Source organism: Rhinatrema bivittatum, chromosome 4, assembly GCF_901001135.1.
Source record: "Rhinatrema bivittatum chromosome 4, aRhiBiv1.1, whole genome shotgun sequence".
NCBI lineage: Eukaryota > Metazoa > Chordata > Amphibia > Gymnophiona > Rhinatrematidae > Rhinatrema > Rhinatrema bivittatum.
In genome coordinates this window covers 50989987-51011246 of record NC_042618.1, presented here as the reverse complement: position 1 = coordinate 51011246, position 21260 = coordinate 50989987, and the positions used below count along the sequence as shown (strand labels likewise).

Sequence of the window (21260 nt, the reverse complement as noted above, 5' to 3'; positions counted from 1 at the left end):
AAAATATATCCGAAACAAGAAAACTGTGAGGGAGTTGGTTGGACCATTAGATGACTGACGGGTTAAAGGGGCTCTTAGGGAAGATAAGGCCATTGCAGAAAGACCAAGTTTAATTATTTGCTTCTGTTTACTAATGAGGATGTTGGGGAGACACCGGTTCCGGAAATGTTTTTCAAGGGTGATGAGTCAGATGAACTGAACCAAATCTCTGTGAACCTGGAAGATGTAGTGGGCCAGATTGACAAATCAAAGAGTAACAAATCACCTGGATTAGATGGAATGCATCCTAGGGTTCTGAAGGAACTCAAACATGAAATTTAAGATCTATTAGTTAAAACTTGTAACCTATTATTAAAATCATCCATTTGTACCTGAAGATTCTAGGGTGGCCAAAATAACCCCAATATTTAAAAAGGGCTTCAGGGACAATCCGGGAAACTATAGACCAGTGAGCCTCACTTCAGTGCCGGGAAAAATAGTGGAAACTAATTTAAAGATCAAAATCAGAGCATATAGAAAGACATGATTTAATGGAACCAGTCAGCATGGATTTACCCAAGGGAGGTTTTGTCTCTCAGATCTTCATTTTTTTGAAGGGGGTTAATAAACGTGGGTAAAGGTGAACCAGTAGATGTAGTGTATTTGGATTTTCAGAAGGCGTTTGATAAAGTCCCTCATGAGAGGCTTCTAAGAAAACTAAAGTGTCATGGGATAGGAGGAGATGGCCTTTCGTGGATTAGAAACTGGTTAAAAGACAGGAAACAGAGAGTAAGATTAAATGGTCAATTTTCTCAGTGGAAAAGGCTAAAAGGTGGAGTGACTCAGGGATCTATACTTGGACCGGTGCTTTTCAATATATTTATAAATGATCTGGAAAGAAATACAAGTGAGGTAATCAAAAATGCCTGTCATGTAAATAATGTTATGTTCCTTTTAATTTCTCAGCTACTATCTTCTTCCTCCTTTACTTCCCCCCTCTCCCCCCCCCCCTTTTTTCTCAAACCTGCTCCATCTCCCACTCCCTTGTTTTTTGTAATTAGAAACTGGTTAAAAGACAGGAAACAGAGAGTAAGATTAAATGGTCAATTTTCTCAGTGGAAAAGGCTAAAAGGTGGAGTGACTCAGGGATCTATACTTGGACCGGTGCTTTTCAATATATTTATAAATGATCTGGAAAGAAATACAAGTGAGGTAATCAAAAATGCCTCTCATGTAAATAATGTTATGTTCCTTTTAATTTCTCAGCTACTATCTTCTTCCTCCTTTACTTCCCCCCTCTCCCCCCCCCCTTTTTTCTCAAACCTGCTCCATCTCCCACTCCCTTGTTTTTTGTAATTTCCTCCTTTCGCAAGTTTATTGTAAACCGGCGTGATGTGCTCGCACGAACACCGGTATATTAAAAAGCTGTTAAATAAATAAAATAAAATAAATCACAAGTGGATTGTGATAAATTGCAGGAGGACCTTGTGGGACTGGAAGATTGGGCATCCAAATGGCAGATGAAATTTAATGTAGACAAATGCAAGGTGTTGCATATAGGGAAAAATAACTCATGATGTAGTTACACAGTGTTAGGTTCCATATTAGGAGTTATCACCCAGGAAAAAGATCTAGGTATCATAGTGGATAATTCATTGAAGTCGTCGGCTCAGCTTACTGCGGCAGTCAAAACAGTCTGGGGCGGGAATTTTGTGAAAGTGGGCTGGCTTCGTGAAGCCATAACGCACAATATCGCAATTTGCAAAGCTGGGAAAGGCCTGGGGGGGGGGGGGGCAGGGGAGGGAGAGAGAGAATCTATAAGGCCCTTCTAGTAGTTAGGTATTTAAACCTCTATAGGAGGCCCACCAATTAACTTGAGGTGAGATTTAGGTAGTAGTGTAGGGGTTAGGGGCCACTTTGACATGCAGAGTGAGACGTACGAACAGAACAGTCAAAACAGTAAACAAAATGTTAGGAATTCTTAGGAAGGGAATGATGAATAAAATGGAAAATGTCATAATGCCTCTGTATCACTCCATGGTTAGACTGCATCTTGATACTGTGTACAATTCTGGTTGCGGCTTCTCAAAAATGATATAGTCACACTGGAGTAGGAACAGAGAAGGGCGACCAAAATGATAAAGGGGATGGATCAGCTCCCCTATGAGGAAAGGCTAAAGAGGTTAGGGCTGTTCAGCTTGGAAAAGAGACAGCTGAGGGGGGGATATGATAGAGGTCTTTAAAATCATGAGAGGTCTAGAATGGTTAGATGTGAATCGGTTATTTATTCTTTCGGATAATAGAAGGACTAGGAGGCATTTCTTGAAGTTAGCAAGTAGCACATTTAAAACAAATCGGAGAACATTTTTTTCACTCAACGCACAATTAAGCTCTGGAATTTGTTCCCAGAGGATGTGGTTAGTGCAGTTAGTGTAGGGTTTAAGAAAGGTTTGGAGAAGTCCATTAACTGCTATTAATCAAGTTGACTTAGGGAATAGCCACTGCTATTACTAGCATCAGTAGCATGGGATATACTTAGTGTTTGGGTACTTGCCATGTACTTGTAGCCTGGATTGGCCACTGTTGGAAGCAGGATCCTGGGCTTGATGGACCCTTGGTCTGACCTAGTATGGCAGTTTCTTATGTTCTTCTGTCAGCTTTGTCATTTGTAATCTATACAAATCTTCTGTCTTTTTATTGAGTCGAATACTTTTGTATATATAGGTAAAATGATTTCAGTGACTCTTTGCTAGGGTCGTGCTGTCATTTTGTTTCATTTAGCTTTTGTTAAATGTTTTAGAAAGCACTAAGCATTTTAGTGGATATTAACTTGTTTTAATACACACTAACATGGTTTTCGTGTGTGTTAAAAATAATGAACACTAAAACAAAATGATTTGAAAATGAAAATAATTTTGGTTGCATATGCCTATCCTTTAAACCTTTATAAAATATAGAATTTCTTTTGTTGGATAGTTAATTTTCATGCATTTTCTACCTAATATGCAACATCACATGTTACAACAACCTTACGTTGCTTAAATATCATCTAGCTTTAATTTAGCATTTAAACCTATGCGCATCACATTTCATGCTTATGAGGTTTGTAATCCATTGCTTCCACTGTGCACCACTGAGGAAATCCCATTTCCCCTGTCAGTGGTACATGCCCTGAGAATAATGAACTGGAGCCCCCCAGGAAATTTCATCATCTTATGTTGTGTCTGCACTTTATTACAGTATGTCTACTTCTTGAGCTCTGCATGCTTATCATTGTTTGTGCCTAGGGTTTCCAGACTTCCAAAAACAAATTTACTTCTATTTCTCGTCTCTTTAATGTGTGTAACTTATTATCTAGAATGCATCTGTGTTCTGAAATCAGGGAATGTAATGGTTGTATAAAATGGAGATATTTAACTGAATTTGTCACTTGATATATATGGTAATCACATGTTATCTAATATCTTGTACACAAAACTAAAAAGTAGTTTTTGCAGAGGATTTAAGTAAATGGAAAATTGTCATTTGGCTACAAATTCCAGTGGGCACTGACAAGAAGCCTGCTGAAATTGTATGGCAACAGAGTATTCAAGTTTAAAAAAAAATTTGAATTAGCTAAAAAAGAGAGCCCTTTTATTAGAAGAATCTACATGCAGGGTTACTGTTCCTTTAATTGTTATAATCTTTGTTCTCAGTTCAGAGCATAACTTGTCACATACAGTTGTGTAGTACTGCAGCTCTCTACTGCTGGTAATCACTCTACTGCTGGTAATCACCTGTAACTAAAAACTCACCTGAGCTAAAAAATTCTAACTTATCCCTATCAATTAAAAAGCAGAATAAAAATACAAACAAAAAACAAACTTTGAAATGTTTGTATGCTAATGCCAGAAGTCTAAGAAGTAAGATGGGAGAATTTATTTATTTATTTATTTATTTATTTTTAATTTTTATATACCGGAATTCCTGTATGCAATACAAATCAGTCCGGTTTACAAGTAACGAAAAGGTTGCCCTGGTCTGGTAGATTAGACTGGGGTTTTTTACATAGAACATAGAACAATAACAATCAACTATTGAACATTATTACAAGGAACAGTGAAAGTAACAATAGTATTTAACAAACATATAATATTATTATAACATTATTCATGTTCATATTTTACAAGGAACTTTGGTAGCGTAAATAGTCTGCAAGTAATCGGTTAAATAATATAATATGAAAAGGATGACTTAAATAAATAGATATTGTGAATAATCAAGTCCGTGTATGAAATTGAGTGTCAATGTGTTTGTGACACCTTGCAATGGTTGGATCTGAAAGACAGGAGGAGGTGCCTAGTTTCACTCTGGGAGTTAGAATGTATAGCAGTAAATGATGACATAGACTTAATTGGCATCTCAGAGACATGGTGGAAAGAGGATAACCAATGGGACAGTGCTATACCGGGGTACAAATTATATCGCAATGACAGAGAGGAGCAGTCGGGAGGAGGTGTGGCGCTTTATGTCCGGGATGGCATAGAGTCCAACAGGATAAACATCCTGCATGAGACTAAATACAAAATTGAATCTTTATGGGTAGAAATCCCTTGTGTATCAGGGAAGACTACAGTGATAGGGGTATACTACCGTCCACCTGGTCAAGATGATGAGATGGACAGTGAAATGCTAAGAGAAATTAGGGAAGCTAACCAAATTGGTAGTGCAGTAATAATGGGAGACTTCAATTACCCCAATATAGACTGGGTAAATGTATCATCGGGTCACGCTAGAGAGATAACGTTCCTGGATGGAATAAATGATAGCTTTATGGAGCAATTGGTTCAGGAACCGACGAGAGAGGGAGCAATTTTAGATCTAATTCTCAGTGGAGCACAGGACTTGGTGAGAGAGGTAACGGTGGTGGGGGCCGCTTGGCAATAGTGATCATAATATGATCAAATTTGATTTAATGACTGGAAAAGGAACAGTGTGCAAATCCAAGGCTCTCGTGCTAAACTTTCAAAAGGGAAACTTTGATAAAATGAGAAAAATTGTTAGAAAAAAACTGAAAGGAGCAGCTACAAAAGTAAAAAATGTCCAAGAGGCGTGGTCATTGTTAAAAAATACCATTCTAGAAGCACAGTCCAGATGTATTCCGCACATTAAGAAAGGTGGAAAGAAGGCAAAACGATTACCAGCATGGTTAAAAGGGGAGGTGAAAGAAGCTATTTTAGCCAAAAGATCTTCATTCAAAAATTGGAAGAAGGATCCAACAGAAGAAAATAGGATAAAGGATAAACATTGGCAAGTTAAATGTAAGACATTGATAAGACAGGCTAAGAGAGAATTTGAAAAGAAGTTGGCTGTAGAGGCAAAAACTCACAGTAAAACTTTTTTAAATATATCCGAAGCAGAAAGCCTGTGAGGGAGTCAGTTGGACAGTTAGATGATCGAGGGGTTAAAGGGGCACTTAGAGAAGATAAGGCCATCGCGGAAAGATTAAATGATTTCTTTGCTTCGGTGTTTACTGAAGAGGATGTTGGGGAGGTACCCGTAATGGAGAAGGTTTTCATGGGTAATGATTCAGATGGACTGAATCAAATCACGGTGAACCTAGAAGATGTGGTAGGCCTGATTGACAAACTGAAGAGTAGTAAATCACCTGGACCGGATGGTATACACCCCAGAGTTCTGAAGGAACTAAAAAAATGAAATTTCAGACCTATTAGTAAAAATTTGTAACTTATCATTAAAATTATCCATTGTACCTGAAGACTGGAGGATAGCAAATGTAACCCCAATATTTAAAAAGGGCTCCAGGGGCGATCCGGGAAACTACAGACCGGTTAGCCTGACTTCAGTGCCAGGAAAAATAGTGGAAAGTGTTCTAAACATCAAAATCACAGAACATATAGAAAGACATGGTTTAATGGAACAAAGTCAGCATGGCTTTACCCAGGGCAAGTCTTGCCTCACAAATCTGCTTCACTTTTTTGAAGGAGTTAATAAACATGTGGATAAAGGTGAACTGGTAGATATAGTATACTTGGATTTTCAGAAGGCGTTTGACAAAGTTCCTCATGAGAGGCTTCTAGGAAAAGTAAAAAGTCATGGGATAGGTGGCGATGTCCTTTCGTGGATTGCAAACTGGCTAAAAGACAGGAAACAGAGAGTAGGATTAAATAGGCAATTTTCTCAGTGGAAGGGAGTGGACAGTGGAGTGCCTCAGGGATCTGTATTGGGACCCTTACTGTTCAATATATTTATAAATGATCTGGAAAGAAATACGAGGAGTGAGATAATCAAATTTGCAGATGACACAAAATTGTTCAGAGTAGTTAAATCACAAGCAGATTGTGATAAATTGCAGGAAGACCTTGTGAGACTGGAAAATTGGGCATCCAAATGGCAGATGAAATTTAATGTGGATAAGTGCAAGGTGATGCATATAGGGAAAAATAACCCATGCTATAATTACACGATGTTGGGTTCCATATTAGGTGCTACAACCCAAGAAAGAGATCTAGGTGTCATAATAGATAACACATTGAAATCGTCGGTTCAGTGTGCTGTGGCAGTCAAAAAAGCAAACAGAATGTTGGGAATTATTAGAAAAGGAATGATGAATAAAACGGAAAATGTCATAATGCCTCTGTATCGCTCCATGGTGAGACCGCACCTTGAATACTGTGTACAATTCTGGTCGACGCATCTCAAAAAAGATATAATTGCGATGGAGAAGGTACAGAGAAGGGCTACCAAAATGATAAGGGGAATGGAACAACTCCCCTATGAGGAAAGACTAAAGAGGTTAGGACTTTTCAGCTTGGAGAAGAGACGACTGAGGGGGGATATGATAGAGGTGTTTAAAATCATGAGAGGTCTAGAACGGGTAGATGTGAATCGGTTATTTACTCTTTCGGATAGTAGAAAGACTAGGGGACACTCCATGAAGTTAGCATGGGGCACATTTAAAACTAATCGGAGAAAGTTCTTTTTTACTCAACGCACAATTAAACTCTGGAATTTGTTGCCAGAGAATGTGGTTCGTGCAGTTAGTATAGCTGTGTTTAAAAAAGAATTGGATAAGTTTTTGGAGGAGAAGTCCATTACCTGCTATTAAGTTCACTTAGAGAATAACCACTGCCATTAGCAATGGTTACATGGAATAGACTTAGTTTTTGGGTACTTGCCAGGTTCTTATGGCCTGGATTGGCCACTGTTGGAAACAGGATGCTGGGCTTGATGGACCCTTGGTCTGACCCAGTATGGCATTTTCTTATGTTCTTAATAGAAGCCTCTAGTCAAGAGGGCCAGTAGGATTGGAGCATGAAACAGTCTTGTTCTGCTGTCAGGAGGAAACTAGGATTACCATATGTCTTGCCTGCTGCTTTGGGTTTGTGGCCTATATTTTTTTCTTTCATGAACATTAGCAAACTGTAGATTACAAGTTTCAAACTCATCAGTATGACAATTTAATGTTTAGTCATCATTCTTTGAGTTATGTTTGTTTTTATATTCTCTTGTGGTAAGGAGTCCAATTGATTGGGTGTGTGTTTGTCCTTCTATAATTACCAAGTATTAGTTCAAGGTTGACTCATTCTGAACTATTCCTTTTGATGGATAAAGAGCAGAACCGACCTGTGGACTTGAGTTTTGTCTGGTTTGTACATCTGAAGTAACTACTTATAGAGTTCAAACTAGTCCTTGGTATCTCTGCTACATTCTGCAGTGCTAAGGTCAAATTGAAGTGCTTGCATACATCTGCCTACCTTTGTAGAAGAACCGAAGATACAAGCTTACTTGTTTGTGGAAAATAAATAAAAAATGCTTAAAGTGTTGAATAAAATATTTACATGTCCTCTGTCCTCTGCTTCAGTGTTACGAACAGCAGGAGCTAGCTTAGAATTTCTTGTGCCATTAAATAAATGAGGGTTTAAAAAAATATATTGATACTTGCTATTGTAAAATGTATATTTTTAATGCAGCATTGAATTGCAGTTAAAACTGAGGTCAATTACATAACTATTATAGCTAGCAAATTACATATGGCATTTTTAAATTGAAATAATTGAATTAAAATTAAGCAGGTATTAGCATTTAATATAGTAGCAGATACATTGCAGATCTGTTTATATGGCAGATTACAGAAAGCATTTACATAATGTAGATTAACATGGACAGGGCTTGGCCATCATCAGTCTGCTGGTACTGACTTGGTTGGACTCTGGGGAGTTATAGCCTGATGGCACCAAACCATCTACTCTGTGGCCTGTGGAGTCACTGGATTAAAATACTTTTGTTAGCTTCATTTGTCTTCCTGCTTGGCCTGTTGTTGATAAAGTTGCAGAGCAAGCTGTAGGTTGGTTTGCAGCAGGTCTGGATGGACACATCTCCATGTGGTGTGTGAGAGAGTTCTTGTTGTAGCAGAGGACTCTCCAAGCATCTTAGATGTTTCTCTGTCTATATCTCAGTTCTGTCTTCACTAAAGAAGACCCTGGAGAAGGACCATCTCTACACAACAAGAAACTGGAGGGAAGTGGAATAGATGAAAATTCTTTTACAGTAGAAAATGTGTGGGAAGAACTAAAGAACCTGAAAGTGGACAAAGCCATGGGGCCTGATGGGATTCATCCAAGGATATTGAGGGAGCTCAGAGATGTTCTGGCGGGTCCGCTGTGTGACCTGTTCAATAGATCCCTAGAAACGGGAGTGGTGCCGAGTGATTGGAGAAGAGCGGTGGTGGTCCCGCTTCACAAGAGTGGGAACAGGGAGGAGGCTGGCAACTACAGACCGGTTAGCCTCACTTCGGTGGTGGGAAAAGTAATGGAATCACTGCTGAAAGAGAGAATAGTGAACTATCTACAGTCTGGAGAATTGATGGACCAGAGGCAGCATGGATTCACCAGGGGAAGATCCTGTCAGACAAATCTGATTGACTTTTTTGACTGGGTAACCAAGGAATTGGATCGAGGAAGAGCGCTCGATATCATATACTTGGATTTCAGCAAAGCTTTTGATACGGTTCCGCACAGGAGACTGGTGAATAAAACGAGAAGCTTGGGAGTGAGTGCCAAGGTGGTGACCTGGATTGCAAATTGGTTGACGGACAGAAGACGATGTGTGATGGTAAATGGAACCTTCTCTGAAGAGAGAGCGGTTTTAAGTGGTGTACCGCAAGGATCGGTGTTGGGACCGGTCCTGTTCAATATCTTTGTGAGCGACATAGCGGACGGGATAGAAGGTAAGGTTTGTCTTTTTGCGGATGACACTAAGATCTGCAACAGAGTGGACACGCCGGAAGGAGTGGAGAGAATGAGACGGGATCTAAGGAAACTGGAAGAGTGGTCGGAGATATGGCAGCTGAGATTCAATGCCAAGAAGTGCAAAGTCATGCATATGGGGAGTGGAAATCCAAATGAACTGTATTCGATGGGGGGGGAAAGGCTGATGTGCACGGAGCAGGAGAGGGACCTTGGGGTGATAGTGTCTAATGATGTGAAGACAGCGAAACAATGCGACAAGGCGATAGCAAAAGCCAGAAGAATGCTGGGCTGCATAGAGAGAGGAATATAGAGTAAGAAAAGGGAAGTGATTATTCCCTTGTACAGGTCCTTGGTGAGGCCTCACCTGGAGTACTGTGTTCAGTTCTGGAGACCGTATCTACAAAAAGACAAAGACAAGATGGAAGCGGTACAGAGAAGGGCGACCAGGAAGGTGGAGGATCTTCATCGGATGACGTACGAGGAGAGATTGAAGAATCTAAATATGTACACCCTGGAGGAAAGGAGGAGCAGAGGTGATATGATACAGACTTTCAGATACTTGAAAGGTTTTAATGATCCAAAAACAACGACAAACCTTTTCCATAGGAAAAAAATCAGCAGAACCAGGGGTCACGATTTGAGGCTCCAGGGAGGAAGATTCAGAACCAATGTCAGGAAGTATTTCTTCACGGAGAGGGTGGTGGATGCCTGGAATGCCCTTCCGGAGGAAGTGGTGAAGACCAGAACTGTGAAGGACTTCAAAGGGGCATGGGATAAACACTGTGGATCCATAAAGTCAAGAGGCCGCCAATGAAGAGTGGGTGACTCGCCAGAATGATGGCTACTGCCTGGACACAATACCCTTATTTAATAAACATACACATGCTTACTGTGACTCCAACATCGCTCTAAGCTTCAACAGCAAGAGGAAATGGAAAAAAGGAATTGCACTCACAAAGAGGGGAGTAGCTGGCTTGTTACGGCGATTACTACCCCAAACCAAATATGCCTGATACTTCACTTTCAATGCATATACAGCATAGCTCTCTGCTTCAACGACAGGGGAGAAGAATAACTGATACTTCACACATCCAGCAGAGCTCTCTGCTTCAACGGCAAGGGAGAAGAAAAAAAGGGTTCGCACTCACAAAGCGGGGAGTAGCTGGCTTGTTACGGCGGTTACTACCCCAAACCAAATGTGCCTGATACTTCACTTTCCATGCATATCCAGCATAGCTCTCTGCTTCAACAGCAGGGGAAAAAAAAAACAAAAAAAAAACCTGATGCTTCACGCATATCCTGCATAGCTTCAACAACAGGGGTGAAGAAAAAAAGGATTCGCAATCACAAAGCGAGGAGTAGCTGGCTTGTTACGGCGGTTACTACCCCAAACCAAATGTGCCTGATACTTCACTTTCAATGCATATCCAGCATGGCTCTCTGCTTCAACGGCAGGGGAGAAAAAAAAACAAAAAACCTGATACTTCACGCATATCCAGCATAGCTCCCTGCTCCAACGGCAGGGGAGAAGAAAAAACAACCAACAAGGGCTGTACAACATAGTCTAGGTAAAACAAATAAGCATGTGTGTAGCTTGCTTATTGCGGCGGTTACTACCCCTACTACCCCTAACTAATCAAGCTAGATATTTCACTTGGATGCAGCTCCATCACTGCTCTCTACATTCATGGTGGGGGTGGAAAGGGAATAGAACAAAGAGCTAAGAGAAACAGATAAGTATGAGAGAAAAAATGTGTGAAGCTTGCTGGGCAGACTGGATGGGCCATTCGGTCTTCTTCTGCCATCATTTCTATGTTTCTATGTTTCTAAGTTTGTGAAACGTTGAGATATAGTCTCCAAATTCATTGTTCATAGTCTTTAGTAAATCCTGTTGAAAGGGCAATCCCGGTTATTTATTATTTATTTATGGATATTTGATATCTGCCTTTTCCCAAAGTTAGTCTCGAGGCAGATTACAATAAATTGAAATAAAGATATTTGAATAGCTTACAATCAGTTAAAATATGCAATGTGAGTAGCATTGAGATTGAGCATGAGACCCATTTTTTTAAATCTTTAGATGCAGTTTTCTTACAGTCCTTTGAAAGTTAGGTAGTTTGGCCAGAAGAAGTGGGTCTTAGGGGAAGGCCTGGGGAAAAGCCATGTCATTGGGTTTTTATTTTCTGAATTTAAGGTAGTATGGTTCCAGGTGCAGGATTAGTGGTAGTTTGTTCCAAATTCTTGATGCAAGGCAACTGAAAGCATGGAGTCTAGAGTAGGACAATTTAGCAGCAGTCAGCAAAGGAAAGCAATTTGGCAGGACCGAAGTTCCCTTAAGGGCTTATAAGGGGAGAGTAGCTGGGAGAAGCGTTCAGGGGCCTGTTCATTCAAGCATTTGAAGACACGCAGAAAGTGTTAAATTTTATCCTGTGTTCTACTGGGAGCCAGTGCAGTGATTCCAAGTGATTGGAGAGTTGATGGTTAACAGTTTTTTCGAGGATTTTTGCAATGAAAGGGAGGTTTGATATGGGTCTGAAGTTGGTAGGATCATTGGTATCAAGGTGAGGTTTTCTTGGTTTGATGGCAAATTTCAGGGCATCGGTGATGTGTTGTGATGTCTGCTATGGGTTTGGCTATGATATCTGGGATTAGTTTCAAGGTTGTGATAGGTATTTGGTCGAGAGGGTGTGTGGCTGGGTTTATTTTTTGCATGATGGTTTTTATCTTGGTGGGGACTGTCATGAGCTGGGCAGTCTGGATATTCTTGATGGTTTGGGGGGGGGGGGGGGTGGGCATTATGAGTTTGGAGATTTTGTCCAGGAAGAACTGTGCTAGTTTGTCGCAGGTTATGGAGGCATTCTCGTTGGAGGGTGGGATTTGAATTGGTTGGGTAAGCTTTGTGACGAAGTTGAAGAGGGCTCTTGGGTTGTATTGGTGATCTTGGATTTTCTTTGCGTAGTAGTCTCGTTTGGCCTGATTTATGTCTGTTTTGTAGATGTGAAGTATTGTTCTGTATTTGTCTAGGTGGGTTGGGTTAGGATTTTTTCTCCATTTTTTTTCTGCTTGTTGGAGTATACGTTTGATGTTTTTCAGCTCATGTTTGTACCATGGTGCTTTAAGGGAGTTCCCAGTTTTGATTTCTTTGGTGATGATAGGACATTTTGATTTTGCAATTTCAGCATTAATGGTGAGCCATGAGTTGGTGGCTGTATTTGTGGTGTTGAGGTTAAGATCTTTTAGTGCTGTGGGGAGGGCTTCTGCGATGTCTTCACTGGGGCATGGTTTGGGGAATTTGATGTATTTTTTGTTATAGTTGGTTTCTGTGTGGTTGGATTTGAGTTTGAGTGTGGTATGGATCAGTTTGTGGTCAGACTATGGGATGCTGGTTGTTGTGAAGGGGTTGTTGATGCGTAATGTTTTGTTGTTGATAAAGATGAGGTCAAGTGTGTGGCCAGATTTCTGCATTGGTGTGTTTACTATTTGATTGAATCCGATGGCTGACAAGGTTTTGAGCAGGAGTTTGCATGTGGGTGACTGTGGGGTGGAGTCTATGTGGAGGTTGAAGTCTCCTAGGATGATTGCTGGTGTGTTCATGTTGATGTGTGATGGGATGATGTCAATGAGGGAGGATATGTGGAGATCCAGGCATTTGGGTGGGGTATATACCATCATGATTTGCAGGTTTTTTTGCTTTGAAGAGTCCAATTTCCAGAGGTGGAGGATGTTTGATAAGGTGTTGAGTGAATTTGAATTTCTTTGAGGCTAGAAAGAGTAGACCCCCCTCCTTTTCTTTTAGGTCTTGGTAGTGAAAAGATATTATATGCTGAGTGGGGTAGTTGGTTGATTAGTGGTGTGTCCAATTTCTTGAGCCAGGATTCTGTGATGCAGAGGATGTCGGGGCGGTTGTCCATTAGGAGATCAAGTAGAATAGGGATTTTTTTGGAGACTGTGCGTTTATCAGGATGAGTGATAGGAGGGATAGCGTTGCCATGGGAGTGTTTGGGATTGTGGGGATGGTTATGATGCGTCTTATATGTTGGTGTGTATGCAGATTGTTGTTGCAGTGGTGTTTATGGTTTGTTGTGTTGGGGGCGTGTGGTGTTTGTGTGAGGGAGTGAGTGGGTGTGAGATGTTAGGGATGTGTAGTGAGTATCCATGTTCGTGGAGGGGCATTACTTGGGTGGGCAGAGGGTGACAAAGTTCCTCATGAGAGGCTTCTAGGAAAAGTAAAAAGTCATGGGATAGGTGGCGATGTCCTTTCGTGGAATACAAACTGGCTAAATACAAGAAACAGAGAGTAGAATTAAATGGACAGTTTTCTCAGTGGAAGGGAGTGGGCAGTGGAGTGCCTCAGGGATCTGTATTGGGACCTGTACTTTTCAATATATTTATAAATAATCTGGAAAGAAATATGACGAGTGAGGTAATCAAATTTGCAGATGATACAAAATTATTCAGAGTAGTTAAATCACAAGTGGATTGTGATAAACTGCAGGAAAACCTTGTGAGACTGGAAAATTGGGCATCCAAATGGCAGATGAAATTTAATGTGGATAAGTGCAAGGTGATGCATATAGGGAAAAATAACCCATGCTATAGTTACACAATTTAGGTTCCATATTAGGAGCTACCACCCAAAAAAGAGATCTAGGCGTCCTAGCGGATAACACATTGAAATCGTCGGTTCAGTGTGCTGCGGCAGTCAAAAAAGCAAACAATGTTGGGAATTATTAGAAAGGGAATGGTGAATAAAACGGAAAATGTCATAATGCCTCTGTATCGCTCCATGGTGAAGACCGCACCCTGAATACTGTGTACAATTCTTGTCTCCACATCTAAAAAAAGATATCGTTTGATGGAGAAGTTACAGAGAAGGGCGACCAAAATGATAAAGGGGATGGAACAGCTCCCCTATGAGGAAAGACTAAAGAGGTTAGGACTGTTCAGCTTCTTATGGCCTGGATTGGCCACTGTTGGAGACAGGATGCTGGGCTTGATGGACCCTTGGTCTGACCCAGTATGGCATGTTCTTATGCTCCATTTTGGATTGGAAGATATTTTTTCTGGATTATTCCTTAAAGTGCCTTTCCAGGCCCTTCTTGATTTCCTTCAGGTCTTTGTCTAGGTTTTGTCCATGCTACTGGATTTCAAGTAGGATTTGCAGCTCACATTCAGGGCTCTGAACTGCACCCTCTTCTCCTGAAAGAATCTGTGGAACCTCAGCTTCATCTACTCCATCCCTCTGTGGTGATATGGAAGCAGGCCATTGTATTTAGAGTAGGTGTAATCACTTTCCTAGTTATTTTATCTTCAGAATATTCATATTCACATTCCTGCATATTTTTCCTGAATAACTAGTTTACAGTGAGTAAGGGGCATCGGTGAGGATGAAATGTCTGATTTTTAGCATATTATGTGATACTGTGTACAATTCTGGTCGCCGCATCTCAAAAAAGATATACTTGCGATGGAGAAGGTACAGAGAAGGGCAACCAAAATGATAAAGGGGATGGAACAGCTTCCCTATGAGGAAAGGCTGAAGAGATTAGGGCTGTTCAGCTTGGAGAAGAGACGGCTGAGGGGTGATATGATAGAGGTCTTTAAGATCATGAGAGGTCTTGAACGAGTAGATGTGACTCGGTTATTTTCACTTTCGAATAATAGAAGGACTAGGGGCCATTCCATGAAGTTAGCAAGTAGCACATTTAAGACTAATCGGAGAAAATTCTTTTTCACTCAACACACAATAAAGCTCTGGAATTCGTTGCCAGAGGATGTGGTTAGTGCAGTTAGTGTAGCTGGGTTCAAAAAAGGTTTGGATAAGTTCTTGGAGGAGAAGTCCATTAACTGCTATTAATCAGTTTTACTTAGGGAATAGCCACTGCTATTAATTGCATCAGTAGCATGGGATCTTCTTAGTGTTTGGGTAATTGCCAGGTTCTTGTGGCCTGGTTTTGGCCTCTGTTGGAAACAGGATGCTGGGCTTGATGGACCCTTGGTCTGACCCAGCATGGCAATTTCTTATGTTCTTATGTTCTTATAGGTAATAGAGATGCTGTGGAAGAATTGGGGGTTTAAGAGCATATTTTAAGTAGAAATTCAGATTTATTTTTTTTAATCAGAAAAACTGCACAGGCTGGGAGATAAGCTTACGCAATGGAGCCTAGCCTAATGTTTCAGTTTTCATGACTTGTGCACATTATCCAGCCAATTTGTAAGGTCCGCGGGAAAACGGGCGCTCGATGTTGAGCGCCTGCTCTCGCAATGTGCACCTAGCCACCTCTCCTGGGCACGCAATTCTGTATTGAAATGAGGGGTCGTGTTAAAAGAAGGCATTAGGGACAATTACATGCCCCTAGCGCCTCCTTGGCTCAGGAGAGGTGGCTGTCATCAGGTTCAGAAAACAGACGCTCAATTTTACGAGCATCAGTTTTCTGAACCCACTGACAGCCATAGGTTAGGAAAACAGACACCGGTAAAATTAAGGGTCCGTTTTCCTAACCTGTCTGGCTGGCACATTTTAAAAAAAAGTTTTTGATTCCTCCGATTTAATATTGCTAGGATATTAAGTCAGAGGAAGTACAGAAAGCAGTATTTTCTGCTTTTCTGTACACTTTTCTGAGCGTAAAATGAGCAGATCAGCCACACATTTTTTTTTTTCAGTATCCTGGGCGAATTACCAATAGCCTTATCAACATGCATTTGCATGTGATGAGCGCTATTGGTGTTGGGGGGGGGGGGGGGTTGGATGCACGTTTTTGACATGCTAAACCCCTTTCTGCATAAGAGGTAGTGGACTCGCGTCAAAAAAGCGCATCCAACTGTGGGTAAAATGGTGTGCTCAGGCAAGCACACTTTACAGTATCGGCCTGCATGTGATGTGGCCATCAAGAAATAAGATGGACTTTTGGTGACACTGCAGAATAGACAGCAAAAGAATTATAAAGAATAAAGCAAGCCCCCATGCTCAATCTGTGTCAGCCCTAGGAGCTGTAATGTGCATCAGAACAGTAATTTAACTTTATTTCAATGTTTCTCAGCCCTCTCCTAGAGGCACACCTATCCAGTTGGGATTTCAGGATTGCCACAATGAATATCAATTGATATTGATGCTACTGCTGTTGCTGCTCGTTTGGATTGTGCTCAGACTCTGCTTAATTTGTGCTTCTTGCTGTCTCCTCTCTCCGAGGTGGGGTTATTCTCTTGCTGCCATGCTTTTGCTCGATACAATTAGCTCTGCCCCTCTCTTGATGTCACCTGTGGCCCTATTTATTGCTGGGGGCGCCGGGGTGCACGCAGCTCAGTTGTGAGCACAAAGGAGCGTGACTAAGGAGCAGGCTCCTTTGTTTGCTCTTTCGTGCTCGACCTAGTGCATTCTGTATTGTTTGGTGTTGTGGGTGTAGCAGGGGACTTGAAATTTTTCTACGGAACATTTTTGGGATGGTGAATTATACGTCTCTCCTTTATCTTTGGAGATCTCTGTTTAGTCCTTCTTCAGTTGGTGTCAGATGTTGATCCAGGAAATAATGCCTAGCCCAGTCTAGTAGAATATCCTATTCCCGTTATTACAGGTAAAGGATGCTATAAGGACTTAACACTGCGCTGGGTGATTTGGCAGAATGCTGCTCCCAGAATTTCCTATAACATCCCCATAGATATTTAGTCCTCTACTTCCAACTCTCGCTAAAGTCCTGCTAGCCTTTCCTTATTACTTGTGAATGGGGCAATCTGTTAGTAAGAAGATACCTGTGCTTCTTGATTTGTTGAGGGAAAAGTCTCCAAACGCTCTGTGTGACTGAATCTTGGCTACTGGCTTCAGATTCAGAGTTAAATCAACTTAGCATTGCCAATTATGTGACTTTTTTTTTTTTTTTGTCAAAATCTAGGGTAAAAAGGGAAGGAGGGTTACTGGTTTGGCTAAAGCTTCCTTTGAATTAGCTGTAGTTCAGACAGAAGATATCTCTCCATTAGAAGAACTCTGTCTTACCTCTTCTTCAAAATGGGGGTTATATAAAAATAACCCATGCTATAGTTACACAATGTTAGGTTCCATATTAGGTGCTATAACCCAAGAAAGAGATCTAGGCATCATAGTGGATAACACATTGAAATCGTCGGTTCAGTGTGCTGCGGCAGTCAAAAAAGCAAACAGAATGTTGGGAATTATTAGAAAGGGAATGGTGAATAAAACGGAAAATGTCATAATGCCTCTGTATCGCTCCATGGTGAGACCGCACTTTGAATACTGTGTACAATTCTGGTCGCCGCATCTCAAAAAAAGATATAATTGCGATGGAGAAGGTACAGAGAAGGGCTACCAAAATGAGGGGAATGGAACAGCTCCCCTATGAGGAAAGACTAAAGAGGTTAGGACTTTTCAGCTTGGAGACGAGACGGCTGAGGGGGGATATGATAGAGGTGTTTAAAATCATGAGAGGTCTAGAATGGGTAGATGTGAATAGGTTATTTACTCTTTCGGATAATAGACTAGGGAGCACTCCATGAAGTTAGCATGTGGCACATTTAAAACTAATCGGAGAAAGTTCTTTTTTACTCAACGCACAATTAAACTCTGGAATTTGTTGCCAGAGGATGTGGTTAGTGCAGTTAGTATAGCTGTGTTTAAAAAAGGATTGGATAAGTTCTTGGAGGAGAAGTCCATTACCTGCTATTAATTAAGTTGACTTAGAAAATAGCCACTGCTATTACTAGCAACGGTAACATGGAATAGACTTAGTTTTTGGGTTCTTGCCAGGTTCTTATGGCCTGGAATGGCCACTGTTGGAAACAGGATGCTGGGCTTGATGGACCCTTGGTCTGACCCAGTATGGCATGTTCTTATGTTCTTATATCTGGTATATGCTCCACCTGGTTGTTTATCCACCAAAACTGAAAGATTAGAATTTAGTTTGATGTCCTCTAAAGCTGATACTAGGAATGCTATGGTGTTGGGGGATTTTAATTTACACATAGATATTTGTTCACTTTCTAGATGATGTAGAGATTTTCTTTCAGTTATGCATGTCTTCATTCTGTTGTGGATTCTCGTAAAAATGTACGACGCCCTCCAATTGATTTGAATCAGTTGCGGTTTCAGTGGGTGCCTTTTCTTAATCTTCACTCATTATCTGATGTTGAAAATCTGACCTATCTTTGGAAGACAATCCTACATTTCTATTTGAATATGTTGGGCCCAATGAGAGCACTTTCTGTGCAAAGATGAGTCCTCCCCTTGGTATTCGTCTTTGAGAAATTTGAAGTGCAAACTTCGTGCTGCTGAACGTCTGTGACAGAAAGACAAGTCAGATGTACATCTTTCCATTTACCAGGCTAAACTTACAGCTTATAAAGGATAGCATGGACTCTACCAAACATTCGTGACTATCTAGGCCAGCGGTTCTCAACCTGTGGGTCGCGACCCCGGCGGGGGTCGAACAACCAAAACACAGGGGTCGCCTAAAGCAGGTCCCCAACCACCGGTCCGCGGACCAGTACCGGGCCGTTGGGGTTTTTTGCCGGTCCGTGGCGCCGCGGCTGCTGCGGGGAGGCGGGACGAAGCTGGAGACCTGCCTCCTCCAACCCCAAAAGGGAAGAGACCAGTGGCGTAGCCACGGGTGGGCCTGGGTGGGCAGGTGCCCACCCAACTGGCACCGGAACTGCAAGGCTGTCGCGGGATCCCATCCCCGCGACAGCGAACAAGAGAACCCACGCCTCGCACGCCATCATGGCACACATGGGGAAGCGCTGCTGCGGCCGTATGGCCAACCGGTCTTCCTGTTCGGGGGGGGGGGGGGGGGGAAGCAGAAGCGCCGCGCGCAGCTTCCGCTTCCTCCCCCCCAATGCAGGAAGATCAGCTGCCTCTCCTGCTGCCACCCGTTCTCCTGCTATCTTCGGACCAAACGGCCCGCCGAACTTCCTGTTTGGGGGAGCGGAAGCGCCGCGCATAGCTTCCGCTTTCTCCCCCAAAGCAGGAAGATCAGCTGCCTCTCCTGCTGCCACCGGCCTCCTGCTATCTTCGGGCGTCGGGCCGTACTGCCCGCCGATCTTCCTGCTTGGGGGGGGGGGGGGAGGAAGCGGACGTTGTGCGCTGTGCTTCCGCTCCCCCCCCCCCCGACAGGAAGTTCGGCGGGCAGTATGGCCTGACGTCCGAAGATAGCAGGAGTCCAGTGGTAGCAGGAGAGACAGCTGATCTTCCTGCTCTGGGGGAGAAAGCGGAAGCTGTGCACGTGCTTGAATGTGTATGTGTGGATGAGAATGGGAGTGTGTGTGGGTGAAAACTGGAGCCTGGGTGTGTATGTGGGTGAGAATGGAAGCTTGAATATGTGGGTGAATGGGAGCTCGAATGTGTGTATGTGTGGTTGAGAATTGGAGCCTGGGTTTGTGGGTGGGTGAGAATGGGAGCTTGAATGTGTGTATATATGGGTGAGAATGAGAGCCTGGGTTTGTGTGGGTGGGTGAGAATGGAAGCTTGAATATGTGGATAAGAATGGGTGCTTGAATGTGTGTATGTGTGGGTGAGAATAGGACCTTAAATGTGTATATGTATGGATGAGAATGGGAGCTTGAATATGTGTGGGTGAGACTGGGAGCATGGGTTTGTGGGTGAGAATGGGAGTCTGGGTTTATGTGTGTGGGTGAGAATGGGTGCCTGGATGTGCGTCTGTGTGTGCATAAGAATATAAGCCTGGGGAGGGGTGAGAAAGTGAGAACTTGTATGTGTGTCTGCAGAGAATGTGAGCTTGTTGGGGGGGGGGAGAGCATATGAGAGTGACAGCTTGAGTGTGTGAGAGGGAGTCTGTGAGAGAAAGCGTGTATGTGTGTGTGTGTGGAAGGGAAGAAGACAGTAATAGAAGAAAGACACTGAAAAGGAATTAGGAAATGAGCTATAAGGGAAAAAATGGGAAAAAGAGACCAGGACCAACTGATTAGAAAAATACACAAATCAGACAACAAAGGTAAAAATATATATCTATATTTTGAGATGTTAGCAATTTAAATATAAGCAACACAACCTCTCTCTCAAAATTTATGGACAGGTAGGAGCCGTGTATAAAATCGTAATAATAAGAAGGCTAAAGTACCACAAATCACCGTGAATTATGTTTGTATCATTAAGTAAACCTCATACTTAGGCGTAGATGTGAATGCTATGCTGCATAATTTGGCATTATTTATCAGTAAAAAAAACAACTAGTAGACCTGCATGCCTACAGCTCACCCATGTTAACCTTGTGCCCACCCAAAAAATCAATTCTGGCTACGCCACTGGAAGAGACATGGCCCAAAAAGCTAGCGCGTCGCAGTAAAGTATGTGGCTGGAGCCGCGCAGGCAGGAAGGAGGTGTATCAGCCACTGCAGGTGCTCCTCCTACTTCCTTCCTGCCCGCCCTGCCCCGGAAGACAAATGTTGCCGGAGCCACACGGGCAGGAAGGAGGAGGCGCGTCAGCCGCGTGTGTAGAAGAGGTGTTTCAGCCGCGTGCAGAAGAGGAGCAGCGGGGCCGGGAAGACTAGGGCCGCTGCAGAGCCCATCCTGTGGCAACCTGTAAAGAAGAGGCCCAGAGGTGAGAGAGAGGTGTGTGCGAGTATGAGATGAGTTGAGAGATTGTGTGTGAGAGTGAGTTGAGAGACTGTGTGTGTTTGCAGAGACAGCATGTGAGAGCCTCTGTGTGTGTGAAAGAGACAGCATGTTAGAGTGAGAGCCTGTGCTTGAGCAAGGCAGCATGTGGGGGTGTGAGAGAGCTTGTGTGTGAGACTCAGACAGCCTGTGCCAGTGAGAGACTGTGTGTATGAATGATTGCATGACAGAAAGAGCATGTGACAGTGAGATCCTGTGTGTGTATGTGTGTGTGTGAGAGAGAAATGCACGTGAGAATGAGAACCTGACTGTGTGTTTGAGGGAAGAAGACAGGTGGAGAGAAAAGAAATAGAAAAAAAGGCAATATAAAAGGAAATGGCAAAAAAATAAGAAAGGGAAGCAGATGTAAAAAAATAAATAAATTACTTTTTACTGATTGGTACATGTAATCTTTG

General features: G+C 42.4%; 1 protein-coding gene across 2 annotated transcripts in view; it reads left to right on the top strand.

The window, feature by feature from the left end:
• Positions 1-21260, top strand: part of BRF1 (BRF1 RNA polymerase III transcription initiation factor subunit) — a 572778-nt gene that overhangs the window by 306317 nt on the left and 245201 nt on the right. The gene's annotated exons all lie outside the window — the stretch shown is intronic.